At 41.2% G+C, this 18,343-nt stretch overlaps 1 long non-coding RNA gene across 1 annotated transcript in view; it reads right to left on the bottom strand.

The window, feature by feature from the left end:
* The window catches only part of LOC145447848 (uncharacterized), a 272,584-nt gene that overhangs the window by 51,880 nt on the left and 202,361 nt on the right, over positions 1 to 18,343 (bottom strand). The gene's annotated exons all lie outside the window — the stretch shown is intronic.

Raw genomic sequence — 18,343 nt, 5'->3', positions numbered from 1 at the left:
TTCGGGATGTCAGCGACAATCGCGTTTGAGAGAAATGATATTCTTTTACGTCTGGACAGTCTCTAGCAGTGTTGGGATGACTCGAGTCAGACTAGAGTCACATTTTTCGTATGACCTTACTTGACTCGAGTCACTTTGCAAAAATAACTTGACTTGACTTGACTCGGTGTTTCAAAAATGTGAATTGACTCGTGACTCGGAGCAAAATTTACGAGTCAATTTTAAGTCATCAAGAAATCGGTGTCGATTAAAATAGCTGAGTCTTTCATATGTTCAGATTGTTCTCGATACGCTGGTGTGACCTGTGAGAGCGACCAATTTCATTCATTCAATGATTTTGCGTTTTACTGAAGCTCCATTGTTCTATGACAAATAAATCGACTGTAAACGAGGTGATCGGAGCTTACAGCGTACGTTGTCGGGAACTATGAAGGAAAGCAATATAATAGCAAAGTATCCATCTTTGTTCCATAGACTGGTCACAAGTTATTGGGTCCCGATTCTCAACTTAACCAAACCTCTTGTAGGATTTGAATTGAATTCGAACATAGTTTATATTACTCGCCAACAATTGGCGCAGGCCTAAATTTTATTCCGTGGATATGTAGCCTATAGGTCAGGGGCGGGCAACATACGGCCCGCGAGCCGGATCCGGCCCACGACTGGATTTTGTCCGGCCCGGGGACAGTTTCCCGTCTTACATGATAATGTTGCTTGCGGCCCCAATCTGCCGAGATTCCCCACTACTTTCTTAAACGTCAAATTTTAGTGACTGTATGTTATTATTTACGTGTGCGCGCAGCGTGCGAGTGAAGAGCTTACGCGTAAGTTCGTCGAAGCGAGAAGACTTGCATTATCGGTATTTAACATGTACTCAACCCTAATGAATTGATATCTTGGTAAATTTGGGGTACCGGGCTTGTCGAAAGCCTTGAAATCTTAACTAAGGATTGCACCGTAGTGTGCTATATGGTGTGGACACAAGCGAATCTCACGGGTCAGTGAAATTGGTCTACGTCACACTTTCCATTTGGTTAAAGGCAATTTGACGGTATTTTTGACCGGTTTGCCGACTATTAAATTTGATAAAACTGGTATCAATCGAAAGCTACCGAGGTACTGATTGTGCAAATGTATATTTTATTCTGCTCGTGGTACTGGAACCCCCCAAAATCAGCCTCGAATGTTGCATTGTATCGGAGTTTGTTGTTTGGAGCCGTCTGAGCAGCTCAAGAGCAAGTGCGCACGAGAGTGAGAGTGTGAATGCGCGACAATGGCCAATACGCTTGCGGTTTGCACTGCTCTCACTTGCTCCCAGACGCCATGGTTGCGTCACAATACCCGACTCTGTTACAATGCAACATTTGAGGCTGATTTGGGGGGTTCCAGGACCACGAGCAGTATAAAATTTATATTAGCTCAATCAGTATACCGCGGTAGCTTTCGATTGATACCCGTTTTATCAAATTTCCCGCTCTGCAAGCCGGTCACTATATAGGACACTATGATTGCAGCGTGTGTTAATTGATCAGAGAGAAGCAGATTTGGCGGTGCCTGTATGACTATGCTGTTCTCAAATCCACATTGTCTTCGTCATTATCGGCGAGAATTCGCTTTGAAGTAACATTGCTGTCGTTAAAATACATTCATTGTATACGATTTATTCCCTGTATATCAGTGTTGGGATGACTCGAGTCACCTTTTTCGCATGACTTGACTTGACTCGAGTCACTTTGCTGAAATGACTTGACTTGACTCGACTCGGCGTATCGGAAATGTGGATTGACTCGTGACTCGGAGCAAAATTCACGAGTCAATTTCAAGTCATTAAGAAATCGGTGTCGATAAAAATTACTGTATCTTGCATATGTTCGGATTGTTCCCGTAACGCTGGTGTAACCCGTGAGAGCGACCAATCATTTAATGATCATGTGCTTTACAGAGCCTTCATTGTTTCCTTACAAAAAAATTGACCACAAACAAAGTGATCGAAGCTTACAGCTTACGTTGTCGTAAACTAGTAAAGTAAAGTAATTTATGTTCGCTGTTTTTACCTTAACCAAACCTTTGTTTTATTGAAATCGAATTCGAATGTAGTTTGTATAGTCCTCAACCATTGGCGCAGGCTCGAATTGTATCATATCGATTTGTAAATGGGTAATGTATTGCACCCTATCAATTAGTATCTATTCTCTATTTTGGCAGGTAGCCTAACTATCAACTGAGGTTTAGCAGTTCAACGAATATGTGAGCGATACAGCGCCTTCTTGCGAGTATATTTAACTCTATATTCGTTCATCGGTTCAAAATCCATGACCACTCAATCTGTACTTCAGACGGCTAGCAAAACGCAATGACGTTATCATGCCTCATACTCCGAAAAGGCAACTAGACTTGTATTGTGACTTGACTCGTGACTTGACTTGACTTGACTCGAATCGACTTGACTCGAGTCACCTTCAAAAATCGATTGACTTGACTTGCTCGAGTCACATTCAAAAATTGAATGACTTGACTTGACTCGAGTCAAAATTTGCGATGACTCGAAATGACTTGTGACTCGAAGGTAGTGACTTGATCCCCTCACTGGTCTCAAGATGCTTTGACGGCGGAGATGCGATACGACCGTAAAAGGTCACCTGGTCTGCACCCCGTTTTTTCTCTTCCAAGCTATCCATCGACGCTTAGCGCCTAGCTACCAGTTTTCGAGTCTTTGACCTGACCCGGACGGGGATCGAACCCACGAATTTCATTTCTGCGCACTCCGCAGCTCAGTTTCCGGTATTTGACAGTCCACGAGAGCGTGTTTATCACAGCCTTTCCCAAATATTGCGACTTACATGTGTGGATCTAAAGTCAGCCGATTCTACTTCTATTTGAGAAGCTCATGACTCGACCAAGTATTATTAATTATTGCCAAGTCGATCAAGTCCTATAGTTTCGATAAAGCTGTTAATGAGTAGAGGGGCCAAAAGTAGTAGTCGTTGGTAGGCCTACTCAAGTGCAAGTTACGAGGTAAATTCACAATCAAGTTCCAGTAGCGATTTACGATCAAGTAAAAGTCGAGTATTCTGAGCCTATTGGTTTTGCCATAGAACTTGAATTATCAAGTAGAAGTAGCCTTAAATCATTGCCGCTGAGGAAGCACTGCAAGGAGGCAAAAGTTTCTTCAGTAGCCCATTCGAAAAATCAATAGTAGGGGAAGGTGGGGTGCAGTGGATACAGGGCACAATGGTGCATCGTATTTTAAAAATCCGTCACGAAGAATATACATCGCTTTGATGATTTAGTACCGTCATATCACCTGTAATCCAGATGTGGTTTAATTGATTTCGCCCGGGTCGCTGTTTTCGTGAGAAAATGACGATCAAATTTCCTAATTTTGCTAACCTGCGTAAATTTACATTTCAATCTTTCAATCGTGTTTAGGTGGGCATATCTCGTCTGTTGTGCCTGTAATTAATAAACAGCTTAGTAGGGAAGGTAAAAGTCGCCCTGTATGCAATTTTAGACGCAGAATCGGGGGTGGGACACATTGGGACAATTTGGTTGGGGCAAAATGCTGCTATGATATCCAAAGACTGATTTAAAAAATATATAAAGATCAATATGGAAGAGTGAATAGAAGCAAGATCGTCACCAACATTCACTTAAAAAACATTCCATGAAGTGTCACACAATAAATGGAGGGTTAAGATAATTTTACCACACCTTATAATCAATCACGGCACTCAACAAGCCGCGGCAGCGATCTTCATGCAAGCTACCTCACGATTCCAATTTGGGATGTAAACTATAACTGGTCTTATGGACATTGGACACCTGTTAGTCCATCCTTTTCTTCAACGGTTCTCAGTTTCTTGCTAACTGATGCGGTGTGTAATATTTTAGTACTGTCCCATTTCCCCTATACCGCTTGTTCCAATGCGCCTCGCCTAGAGAGAGAGAGAGATGATATTCTTTTTCGCCTGCACCATCGAGATGCTTTGACGACGGAGTTGCGATACGGCACCATGAGGTCATCTAGTCTGCGCCCCCGTTTTTTTTCTCCTCCATGCTATCCGTGATTGCCGAGCGCCTAGCAGGATAGCTGCGGATACCAATTTTCGAGTCTTTGGTATGACCCGGCCGGGAATCGAACCCACGACCAACCGCTCGAGAAGCCGGACGCATAACCATTACACTATCTCGCTCGGTCTATGTGGCACAATGGGACAAAAAAGGCACACTTTTCAAACCGCTGTTTGTTCGTTACTTCTTGATATTTTCAAATAACTTTTTCTTTGGGAAATATGCGTTTTATGTTCATCCATGTTTTTGCTCAAGTTCATTGGTACTTCTAGATTCGAAATATATTTATGACCAAAAACGTATTTTATAGCCCATTGTGACCCACCTTCTAGTACTTCTTCACCAACGGCATCTCTTGTTAAGAGTGAGACAAATAGCATATTTTAATGCGAAGGATACGTTTTACCGAAGCACACTTGCAAACAATCAATTGAACGTGACTTGCGACCAATTATCGCTCTTAGCTGCGCACGTGCGCAAATGTGCAGTGCTGACACGGTCTCCGCGCACAGAAAACCCAAGTTGCGCACAAAATTATGAAGTCATGACCTTTTTTTAGTCGTTACGCACTGTTGTCTAAGGATCTGCGCACTAAGTTGGTGAGTGTGGGCAAACTCGTCAAAAATTAGAGGGGACATTGCTTGCGACTGAACTGCGAACACTGATAAACAGCATGACATATACTATTTTTCGACGTATTGACTTGAGTCAATTTGAGCGTTGACTTGACTTGTGCTCGAGTCATTGCGCATGACTGGAGACATTCTATGGCGTGATTAAACTCTGATGCATCTGGTCTGATACTGGAAAAATAGGCCTGGCAGAAAACATCCTACTATTCCTACCATTTTGAATGAACATGTTAAGTGAGAAAATCTTCATTATGAATTCGAGGCCTTCCATACCACAAAAGACGTTCACGTGACTGAGCGAGTTGAACCTGACTTGACTCGAAACTATAAAAGGAAAATTGATTTGCGACTTGATTAACGATGCCCTTGGCACTCAACTTGACTCGGTGGCGAATTGAAAATCACGCGGAGTCAAAACTATAAAGGTAAGATTTATTTACAACTTGGTTACATCCCAAAGGCATTTAGCGGGCCACGAAAAATTGACTCGCAGGAGTCATCATCAGAATGTAGTTTGGACATCGCTGCATTCGATTTTTCAATGCACTAACTATTCTCGATCGGCAAGTCTCTGATAATGCACAACAAATCAGTCCACTTTTGGTACAATGTTGTATTAAAAAGTACAGTCGATCCGAAGAAATTCATTCCATAAGACAGGTGCTTCACATGTTTGCTTGTTCAAGGTGTCCAGTGTCCAATAGGAATGTGTGATCTGAATAGAAAAAGAATGATAATCTCAATTTGAAAACACTCTAAGCCACAGACAAGTACTGAAGTAAGTAATCCCAACTTGCAATACAGGGCCGAAACAGTACTTCGTCAACCCCCCAAAATAAACGTTGGTCTCGGGCCCCCAAATGATCATAAACCAAACTTCTTGGGGGCTGCGACCTCCAAACCCTCCTTGATGATGGGATTTTTGATCAACAGAAGAGCGCGTTTTACTATTGCCGGGTACATACTAAGGATTAGGGCTGGGCACAATGATTCGAGTACTCGAATCTGAATCGAGTAATAATTTTAATGGTCGAAAAAATAGTAAAGTATCTTTTGTGTGATGGATAACAGGCCGTATGTTCTTTGTGGTGACATAAAAGGTACATATTGGTACTTGGGCATAGTACATTCTGTTATGACATACATCATAATGAGATACTCAAATACTCGACACGAAGCGTAATACGTGATTTAGAATCGAATCACTCAAGTACTCGATTTTGCACAGCTCTAGTTATTGCATATATTGCTAAAATGCTAATAATTTTTCATCGTCTCCCATTCCACGTCATCAGATTTACTGGGAGAGCTGACGGAGGTGTTGACATCAGATAATAGGCACAGGACTATTCCGGGCCTATGGACGATTGGCTATACATATTGATGGTTTCGGCCAACATGCTAATGTAATTTGCGGCCAAGGTTTTATTTGGTACCACACTTCGCAAAGTCACTTGTTGGTCGAACACCAGAAGTCGCGAGAAAATGGCCGGAGCTGATATGCCCAATTTTTTTCTTGGAGCGCTGCGGTTACCCATAATAAAATGTAGACATTTGATCACACTAAATCGGGCCATGCGCGAAGAAAACCTTGGAAGTTGTACGAAATCTTCAACAAAACACTCCAAAATTTGTGTTGATTTGTGAAATAATTTTTGGCTCCCTTTGAGCTCGGCCCTTCAAAATGGGTATGGGGTGTGGCAGTCCTACTGAAATTCACAAGTCATAAAACCACAACAAACATAGTTTACAAAGAGCAACTACTTTCACAGCCAAGCTCTGAAGTCAGACTTTACAGACTACTGCATTTCAAAATGCGCAACTAGAACTCAAACTAACGACCACAACTAAAAACCTAAAACGCGTCTAGCTAAAAACCGATCATACGTATTATTGATTGGCAAATGAGCTGAGAAATATTGGAGACTGATTAGGCATTTCTAAACGACGAGGCTTTTAATTTGAAATGGGAGAGGTTTCGACCCACAAAATCCATCCCCGGCAATTTCACTGTTAGTGATGAATTGAGCTAGCAATAGCTGCAACTGCAAGAGCATCACCCAACAGAACATCGGCATCACGATTCAAGTCAAATGACGAAACACGTTTCTGCAACAAATTTTTTCAACAAATTTTTTCATTGAGCAATTAGAACTAGTCCGCAACTAAACTTAGACGTGCTCTAAAACCAGTAACCATTTGACCACAACTAGATTGGTAGTTCGTATATGTACAATACATGTACATTGTACAAGCCAGACTGAAGTAGGTTATCACTAGTTACAATTTTCTGAGATGGCATTTTCCCCAAATGCAGTTACCGAATGCATTTGTCAACAGATGTAACTAGACGTTCAGGCATATCTACAACAGGGCTGTGGAGTCGAGTTCCGCAATATTTTCCTTTAATTAAATGGGAGTTACGTAAATTGGCCATTGTCGGGGCCCCGAGTTTGTTAAAATGATTTTGATCCCCACTCAAACTGCTTTAATATGAAGTCAACTGCTGAATGTCAATTTTCTCAAATGATTTGACAAAATAAGAAATTTGTTCCCTTGATTATTGAGCACAGATTTTGGGCAGCGTCACAAGTAAGCTAAGCATGCGATTTCAGTTTTTACCTATCAAAATTATGAAAACTGTCATTGTTTCATATGATTTTTCAAGTAAATTGTAGTAACATCGGAGTCCAAGAAGTAATCAGTTGGGACTGGAAAAATTGAGTACCGTAAACCGGGGTAACTTTGGACAATTTTCAACAATTCCGCTTTGTATCTCTTTTGTGTTTTTTAGGGGTCATGGAGCAAAGATTAGAATTACCTAATCCAAAATCTTCATGGTCATAAATAAGTACCTTATTTCTGTAAATTATCCGTGCCCAAAGTTATCCCTGCATGTGGGGTAACTTTGGACAATGTAGTTTTTTGTATGCCTTTACACTCAATTGTTTATGACACCTCGTAAATGAGGCTTATTTGGTAAGAGTTGATGGGAGCAGTGGCAAAAACTGAAACAAAATAGTATATGTCTGGCCTATTGCATGATATTTACCTAATCCCCCCCCAAAAAAGTATATAGGTAGTTTATGAAGGATAATGGGCTCTTATTCCTCTCTTATCTCAATTTTCCCTCATGCCTTCGCCAATTGGAACTTATAAATAACGTATGGTGATAAGGGGTATCCCACTGGCAGTGTCAGCAACCGACAGCGAACGTTAAACATGTTAACGTGATTTATTGCCGATTTCAAATATATTACTGTTCTTTAAAAGATACACTTTCCCTTTCCTATCTCCTCTGATGGATATATTTGTCGTAATTTATGATATCCCATATTCAGCAGGCACATCTCTAGGAGTATGTGATAACTTTTTGAAGTAGCTTACACCCGATTATAATCTCTCAGCTCATTACCTACCAATTTTTTCATATTTTGGCAAACTCTAATTTATTAACCTTCTCATTCCATTTTAAAAAGCCATCAGACCGGTAATAAGGAATATAGTTGACCATACACTTTGACACAGATGAAGCAGCCACTTTCCAGAGCTCTAAATATCACATTTTCCACTGTCCAAAGTTACCCCGTTCTGATAAAATTTGACGGGGTAACTTTGGACATCACATTTTCTTGTATTGATCTAAGGATGAGCCCACTGAGATTTTTGCCATGGATTAAGACCGCTTAGAGGTATCTGCTGCCAAGTTTTCAATCGATGAATCACATGCTATCTATGTTTGGTTGTAAGAAGTTTAATGGCCATTAATTTTGATGAAATTGACCCCAGCCATTAATTTATCAATGTTGGGTCAAGTTTATCTGGTAGTGAAATGAATCCACCTTCTATTGAGACTACTTGTGGTACTGTTGCCACATGAAAAAGAATTGGACATCCAGCGGCAACCCTTTTTCACCAATAACCATTCAAATCTTTTACTGCTTAGTGTCCAAAGTTACCCTTAAGTCCAAAGTTACCCCGGTTTACAGTACCTGGGTGATTCGATTCTGAATCAAGTAATAGACTTCGAGTTGAGTCGAGTATTTGAGTATTCCCATTATGACGTCACAACAGTATGAATGTGTATAGTTCAAATAAGTAGGCTACCTTTTATATGGGGTATATCTATTATTGTCAATGACGCTAATGTCGACAACTATCCTACTTGAGTAGCATTACAATAATTCTAGCCACCCAGTGTTTTCCAAATTGTGTAGCCAGGGGGGTTAGGAGGTCGAAACATCTATTCTTTCAAGCTTGCAATTACCCGTCCTTTGGGACTGAAAAAGCTCCTACCAGGGTCATAGTAGCTGACTAATGAGTTATGCCTCCCCCAAAATTTCTCGAATTTTTTTATCAATTATTAGGACAGATATATATATTATACTTGAAAATATTTCATCCCCATTTACTATGGGTGGTCCAAAAACTAACACAGATGATTTCCCAGACTATATATATGACTTTGTTTGTTCTAGCGTGGAGATGGGCTGGTGCCAAAATGCCGGTGTATGCAAGGCAGCACATCTCTAGACAAAATCATACCTGCGGCCACAAGCGTTCCATTCAAATTCAAGAAATATACCGTACCTACCTGAATCATTGTGCCCAGCCCAATGACCCGGTAATGTTTGCAGTGAGAGGCAAAGCGAACCGAGTACACAGCCCGTACACTACCTGCTTTCTAGCACGGAAATAGCTCCGCAAAAGATACATACCTTTAAAATATGCAGAATGGATCGATTTTTCTTTAATCTGATTTCTTCGGATTGTTCACAGAGACAAAATGATACGCGACAACCAACAGGAATAAAGACACCCCGAGCATATTGGCGAAAATTGCCAACTGAATATCCGTGATCATGATTGGTTTTTGAATATAGTATGATTTCCAGTTAGTATCTGTACAAAAATAATAATCAAGTCAATATAATCTTTCAAATCAGAGGTTCCAAACTCAAATTTGCTCTTGGGGCAGTTTCCTGTTTTTTGCCAACGTTGAAAGCGGCCGCATCAATAGTAAGACTATTAAATGTCTTTCCAAGTGGGCCTTATTTCACATTCCATACCCACCGTGAAAATGTGATTTACTAGGTAGCAATTCATGCCTGGCACAAAAAAAAAACATTTGCAAATGTACGGTTTGCTTTCGACGCGGGCCATACAAAATGGTCCCGCGTGTCTGAGACCCCTGCTTTAAACCGACCCAGTGTATGCAAAGGTCAGTACAGAATGGTAGCCTACAGCAGAACTTCAGATAACACTAAAGAGAAAGCTATGATATCTTCCACAGAAGAAGCATCAATTTGGGACACTCACATAGCACTATATAATACTCCTGTCTCAATATGCTCAGCTAATTGGTTTGTTGAGAACATAAGGCAAGTGTTGAAATATTTCATTTGCAATAAGAGGTCTGAGCTAAACGACTATGGAACTTTTTCAGCTTTTCAAAATAGATTAGAACATAAATTAAATCCATATGCTGTTGTTCCTATTAGATTAGATTTAGAATTACTGAATTCGCAAAAACTTGGAAACTGAATTCAATTCAGAATTATCAAAAAATATAACAAAAATTGAGTTCAGTTAATATCAAATACGGTAATAGTTCATTCACACTTCACAGAACTGTCATACGGTATAACCATTGCATGAGAATAACTGCACATGTTGTGGCGACTTCTCGCGAAAACAGCCCTGCTGTGGAGCTTACGTCACTAGACACAATGTTTTGATACTCGTGTGCTATAGTTTGTGCGGTATCACTAACATAAAAGAACTAAGCCACCAAAGTCCAAAGCCAATGCCTTGGTGAATGCAACAAATCGCAAAGCATCTGCCTTCGTAGTGCGCGAAACGCAACGCAACGTCAATGAATTTCTCACGGGGTCATGACCTATATCCGCTTCCTGATTCACGTCACTCAGTTAAAAATGACATAAAATGGGACTATCGAACTTCGGAATGAGTGAGAGATGAGACTTATATGAAGAGCAATCAGATTTGAACAAGCAATTCGCAAGAAAATGGATTTGCACTTTTCTAGGGATTTAGTAATGACTTCGATGAATCGTCGTTAATAGTTGCTAGCGGTGCCTGTGAAGCTAAACATTTCATGCAGGAGGCCTTACAATAATTGTAATCAGCAATTTAGTGATAATAGACAGCTGGAAAAGCCGATATCAAGATTGGATCGTCACTTTCACAATGCACCAGAATCGAGTGTCGTTTACCGCTAGCTGGCGCCCCCGAAACATAAAGCTTTCGAGACTTCCAGCTCATCAGTGAGCGAGAAAGAGAGATCAGATTTATTCTCGTCTGCGCCGTCAAGATGCTTTGGAGATGGAGATGCGATCTAGTCTGCAGTCTGCACCAGCATGAAATTTGTCCTTCATGTTATCCCTTCTGTGCGCCGAACAGGATTGCCGCGGATATGCCAGTTTTCGAGTCTTATGGTCTTATGGTGTGACCAACCGGGGACCGAGTCTAGGCTAGGGGTCCCAGACAGATCTTTTATTTGGGCAGCATATTGTGGCGGACCGCTGGTCCCCAATCGCAATGTATACGGTACGAAGTAAATATAACAGTTTGGTAGTAACAATTTTGCCACGTTATCGGCCGAATACGAACTATATCTCGGTAACTTCTACTGCATACTCCGATATTCTCTCATTATTGCAGAACCCTAATCTGTAGGTTTCTAAAGTTTTAATAGATGAGAATCATCTTTGCGCTATACCTACGACAATGACGTATCCGAATAAACTCTATTAAGTGTATCTGTAGGCCTACAGCGCAACCCATAATATCTGGGTTGCTGCAAAGTACAATGAGAGATTTTTCAACACACACATAAAGGACACTCGAAAAACATGGTCAGGACTTAACTCTCTCCTACATCGAAAAAAAGGCCATAAGTCTGTTTCGGAAATTGTGAATTCGGATACCGGAAACAAACTTTCAGACCCGGCGGCCATTGCGAATCACTTCAATGAATCACTCCAACAAGTCGCTGCTGAAGAGATTCGGCGTCCTAAACATAGAAGATATGCGGAAACTAGAAATCGCCAAGTTTATGTATCAGTTCCACTGCGGTCGTTGCCCCGAATATTTCAATGACTTCTTTACCTCGGAATCAAAAGCACACAGGTACAACACACGCGCGTCCACGTCGTCCAAATATCATATGATCGACCGAAAAGATCACCGCTCTATCAAATATGCCGGACCTGATGTGTGGAACAGTATCCCGCCGGCCATCCGACAGTCGACGAGCATGTCCACATTCAAGTCGAAATACAAGCAATTACTACTAAATAAATACAGTCCATCCTCAAGATTACCGGACCACGACTGACCTATCGATCTCGCTTCCCATGACATGCCGCCCTATTTATTGTCGCTTTCTTTTTTCTATACTATCTTCTTTACTTTCATTCAGTGTGCATGCCTCCTCTTTAGATCGCCTAGGCCAAGGTGGGTGTCAGATTCCATAGACTGCTCCTTGTCGCTTCGACATCTTCCTGTCTTTTCATTGTATCGCATTTTTTGTGGTGTATTGAACTGATAAAATTGCTAATAAACCAATGATGATGATGAATGATGATGATGAATATTTTTGTAACGTAGGCCCAAATATTGCTTCTTCTATTACAAAACCTGTGTCGGCCAGGTCAGAGGTGAGATCGATATCCCAGTCAATTGTGCTTGAACCTACGACCAAATACGAAGTAGAAGTAGCCATCCACAAACTGAAATCGCACAAGGCCGACGGCTATGACCAAATCCCATGATGGTTTTTAAAAATGATAAGCCTGCATATCGGTCAATATATGGCCCATTTTGTCAACTTCATGATAGAAAATGGAGTCTACCCATGCTATCTAAAAAAAGCCAGAGTAGTCCCTGTACACAAAGCTGGGGATAGAACTAATGTCACCAACTACCGTCCGATATCCGTTCTCCCATGCATCGGGGTTGTATTCGAAAAGTTGCTCCTCTCCCGCCTTTCCTCATTCCTCGCCAAAATGTCTGTCATTTCCCCTCAACAATTTGGCTTCCGAAACAAACACCAAACCGCTCATGCCCTCCTAACAGTGGCCGAACAGTATTATGATATATCAGAGAAGCGAAATGTGGGATGTAGCATTTTTCTCGACCTAAAAAAAGCGTTTGACTGCGTAGATCAGTGGTTCCCAACCTTTTTCATCTCGTGCCTACCTTGGCCGAAATTTGAGCCAAAATTCCCCCCCCCCCTTAGGAGAAAGCTGCCCGATGATTAAAAAAGGTCATTTTTACCGCGCAATCAGCTGTTGACCGAAGAATAAAACCGGAGGTACGGAGTGTCTGTTTCTAGCAGGGCTGTAACAATACTTCGTAGACCTCCAAAAACAATGGTCTTGGTCCCAATCAAACAAATTCTGAAAGGCTTGACTCAACAGACCCCCATACTTCCATTTCCGTTTTCGGCTTATCATGCACCAATCGCTAATATAACTGCTGTGAAAAATCAGTATGCATAAATTTGCTGGTCTCGCGATTTTTTTCTCAAGTGTGCGTATGCATTTGGCCAATAATATTGGTATTTTCATATATAGCAGGATTGACCACACTCGACTCGGACTTGACTTGAGTCATTTTCTCAAAATAGGGAACCGACTCGACTCGACTAGAGACAATCTGTGTATTGACTCGACTTGGAGTCATTGTACATGACTCGAACCAAGCCATATGACTCGTGACTATAAGACGGCCAAGACCGACATTTCATTGTAATTTCGAAGAACAGTAAAGTGGCCTTCCTATTGGAATTTTGTATATTGGTCCTGGTACTTGAGGATGCGACAATAAACTGCTCAAAGTGAGGAAAATTAGTATATTATAAATCAAAATCATTCAATATCACCAAACTGAGTTATAAAAAGTGAGTTTAACAAGACTTTAACTGGAAACTGAGCAGTCAACACAAGGAATTGTACTCGGACTCGAGTTATAATACCATAACTCGGACTCGACCCTATGCTCGGTGACTTGGACCGTCGGACTTGACTCAATGGTGAATTGAAAATGACTCGAGTCAAAACTATGAAAGTGAAATTGACTTGTGACTCGGAGCCTCGTGACTTGGTTACAGCCCTGATATATACCCTGATATATCACATACACGTGATCAGATTTCCTGCTTGAGCTCATTGAAATTTAGGACACTCATTAGGTTTCGGCAACATTGCATCAAGATTAACTTGCATTTTTTCGATCGAGTAGCTGTTCACTAAAAATAAAGCAAGGCTAGCGATCTCTTCGACTTGAATCGATGACATTGGAATATTTTGTCACTTTATGAAAATGTTGACATGAAAATATAAGATAAATACTTTCGTTAGAGGCCTTGTTGTGATAGATTCGGCACATTTGCTCGCTTAGAATATAGACGAACTTAGGGAGAAAGAGATTTCAAATAGCATTTGAACATACTTTCAGCAAAAAAACAGCTATAAGGATCATACGCTCTGATATAACTGGTTGCCAACATGACAGTTCGGACATGAACATTTTGGGAAATCCGTTACAATTCTAAAGTGGAATTCCTCCCTAAAAATTGCAAAATTCCCCCCAAGGGGGGAATTCCTCCCCCGTTGGGAACCACTGGCGTAGATCATAAAATTCTCATCTCGAAATTGGCGCGTTACGGACTTCGGGGCCCACAACTTGAGCTCATGAAAAGTTACCTCACTGGACGCCAACAAATGGTTGCGATCTCAGACACCTTGTCCTCTCCTCACCTGGTGACCTGTGGTGTGCCCCAGGGCTCAGTACTTGGACCGGTCCTTTTCACCCTATATGTCAATGACATTTTTGAAACCTCCTCATTGAACACCACACTGCTCGCTGATGATACTCACCTCCTCTCTTCCGCATCTTCGACGGCAGAGCTGGATGCCCTGACTGGTGACCAAATGCCCAAAGTCCATGAGTGGACGGCCCAGAACAACCTTTGCATAAACGCCACGAAATCGCAATTGCTGACAGTAAATTCAAAAAATAATTTAACCGTTAATATCGCTGGTCAGCCCGTTTCCAACACAGATAATGCCAAATATCTCGGAGTTTTACTGGACTCGAACATGTCCTGGAAGAGTCATATTCAGTCCCTAGAAACTAAATTATCACCGAAGTGCGGCCTGTTCTACAGCCTTGGGCGCTTCATGCCAGCATGGGTTCTTCTGATACTCTTCAAATCCTTAATCCAATCGAAGTTACATTATGGCATCCTCTGTAGGGGGGCTGCCAGTAAAACTGCACTCAAGCCACTGCAGAAACTACAGCATAAAGTACTCCGAATCATAGCTAGGGCCCCAAAGGGGCCTGGCTGCCCATCCAATAAGTCGCTGCTGAAGAGATTCGGCGTCCTAAACATAGAAGATATGCGGAAACTAGAAATCGCCAAGTTTATGTATCAGTTTCACTGCGGTCGTTGCCCCGAATATTTCGATGACTTCTTTACCTCTGAATCAAAAGCGCACAAGTACAACACACGCGCGTCCACGTCGTCCAAATATCATATGATCGACCGAAAAGATCATCGCTCCATCAAATATGCCGGACCTGATGTGTGGAACAGTATCCCGCCGGCCATCCGACAGTCGACGAGCATGTCCACATTCAAGTCGAAATACAAGCAATTACTACTAAATAAATACAGTCCATCCTCAAGATTACCGGACCACGACTGACCTATCGATCTCGCTTCCCATGACATGCCGCCCTATTTCTTGTCGCTTTCTTTTTCTATACTATTTATACTTTCATTCAGTGTGCATGCCGCCTCTTTACATCGCCTAGGCCAAGGTGGGTGTCCGATTCCATAGACAACTCCTAGTCGCTTCGACATCTTCCTTTCTCTTCATTGTATCGCATTTTTTGTGGTGTATTGAACTGATAAAATTGCTAATAAACCAATGATGATGATGATGACCATTGTAGGCATACTTTATGCACAGCAAGTCCGCCAATCTGCTGCAATATTATGTAGGCTGGCGTTGTTTTGTCCTGACAGTTTTAATGGTGGTTGACGCTCAACGGTCTATCGCTAATTACAGTCAAGTACCACCTTTCCCTTATTCGTACACTCGCTGTGCGGCTAGAATGCTAGATTACGATAAGATATAGTTCCAAACATTTTCAGCCATGACTGCGAAACATTTCATGACGTAACTATAGTCATAAATTATATTGACCGATACTTCCATAAAAACATACTTGTCACTTCATATCTAGTTCGCACGAAGCACGAAGTGATAGTTAAATTATTATTGTTGGTTCTCAGCGAGGTATGTCCTTAAATTTCTCTCTCTTTCTCACTGGAAGAATATATAACACTTCTACTTGACAAACTATAAATAGCGAAAAGTAAGTACATCAGAAAATCGTACGAAGTAGATGTATCAAAAAATTGGATGCACTTAAGTAAGTACTAGAAGTAGAGGAAAACTACTCGAGCGCTTCGAAAAAGTAGCCTACTTCGTTACTGACCAGTGACCGCCTCTAAAGATCCGTTCTTATATATATTAATATCAGTTCAATTAACACACGAGGCCGACTATAGTACAGCACAAGTCATCGAGGAGTTAGTTTAAAACCAACACACGAGTATCAAAAGCATTAATTAACTAGAACGTGGAACAGTTTTAAAATGAGTCATCGTCAGTCATACTGGGAGACTATGTAGTTATCAAAGTTCCAGCTTCCGAAGACTAGCACACTAAAACGACTTTGAAATGAATCTGCTAGCACAAGCTATGGTTGTATTTCATATGATTGTATGATTCGCAGGATTTTTTAATAAAATGAAATGGTATGAGTTCGAAAAGTTTGCAGCGGAACGATCCAAGCCGCAGACCCAAGTTCAGAATACCTACCTTACAACACTAGAATTTAGGTCAAATATGTTCTTATGTATCAGGCGGGGGCCTTTATTTCAAATATAATTCCTTCTTTCAGAGGCGTAAAATCTGATTGCTATTTACGACCGCATTTCGAGTTCAGTATGGCGCACGACTGTCAGCTGGTCGGCTGATAATTTTCAAATTAATATCATCGATCAACGAGTCCCTAATAACCTTGTTGACTACTTAATGGGATCTCATTCCAGACAATCTTGTCGTCTGTTTTCGGGTATTTCAGATACCCTATGTAAAATACCTCGAGAATTATCATATCGGGAAAAGCAAAGCGTCAACATTCTAGTTGGCATCATCACCTCCTCCATGTACAGAGATTTCAGCGAGGAAGCTTGTCTTTGGCAGATTTCCGTATGTTGCCAACTACACCGAATTTGATACACTTTCTCCACTGGTCGTCATTATTTTGGTGGAGATCTATCCGTTCCCATATGAAGTAATCACAGTCCAATATAATAAGATAGACACGTTTATTTATGGGGACGCAGCAACCAGGCTCAAGAGTTTTGATATCAGCACTGTTCACAGATATCGTGCTTGTCCCGTGTAGCGATGATTTGGTTTCCCCCCGTCTGAAACTATATGTACAAGCAGGGCATGGTATGGTATGGTATGATATGGTATGGTATGGAATGAACTGAGAAATTGTCATACTCCGTACCTGACTATATCTTTCCATACCATACTAACGTTCTTCCATACCATATTTGATACTTTTCCCATACTTTGCCAGTTGCCCGACCTGTTAGATAAAATTCTATCTTTGATGCGTGGAAATCTCTGAGGTTGATGTTTCGATTATTTTGGATGAAAGTATCCATTCAAACAGCCCTGACGCACCAATTCTATCCTCAATTTCTTTGTGTCACATCTTACATGTCAGCAATGTAGTTTGGCTAATAATCGAAGAAGAAACGTAACATATATAAGGAGGTTATTTTGGAATGTCCACAAAAACTCATGACATGTTAAACTGTATAGAAGGCATATGTCGTTTGATAACGTGCTAGAGTTGTACCCTGAGTTCCATGAAATATGTGGCTGGGTAAATACTACTTAGCTCGCAGTGGTAGACGCACGTTCCTTGCGATAGTCCTTGATTTGACAACTTCAACGTGAATGCAACGACTGTATTGCCGTAGATAAGGGGTGGGCAAACTACGGCCCACGGGCCGCATGCAACCCGTGACGACATTTTGTGCGACCCGCGAAGAACTCGAGAAATGTAATAGAAATATTGAAAAAAAGTCACTGCACAAATCTTATTACTAGAGAGACTTCGTTAAACTTTTTCCCAATATATTTCATCATGATATCGAGTTAGTTATAACCATTAATATATTTTTTTAATTTTATTGTTGGGGCAGTAGCCAGATCTCGGGTAAGGACTTACGCATTTTGAAACATTTCGGTTGCTATAAACGTCCAAGAAACGCAAAACGGAAATCTATTGGTTCGGATAACAATCGTGATTTTGGGTTACAACTCCGACTTTCAGTGTTGTGTACTTGGAATAACCACATCGGTAGGTGGATTCGTCCCCTATATACGCAGTTAGGTGCAAATTGTTCGTAACTTCAAATCAATGCAAAAAGCGAAAAGTGTAAGACGAATGCTTTGCAATCAATAAAGAATCAACTGATAGGTAGCCTACTTCTGTGTCGGCGTTGAAGGTAA

Source organism: Botryllus schlosseri, chromosome 10 (assembly GCF_051294905.1).
Source record: "Botryllus schlosseri isolate E-star chromosome 10, Bs_hap1, whole genome shotgun sequence".
Classification (NCBI taxonomy): Eukaryota; Metazoa; Chordata; class Ascidiacea; order Stolidobranchia; family Styelidae; genus Botryllus; species Botryllus schlosseri.
Note: the sequence above shows the minus strand (reverse complement) of the source record. Positions and strands in the feature narration are given on the sequence as shown.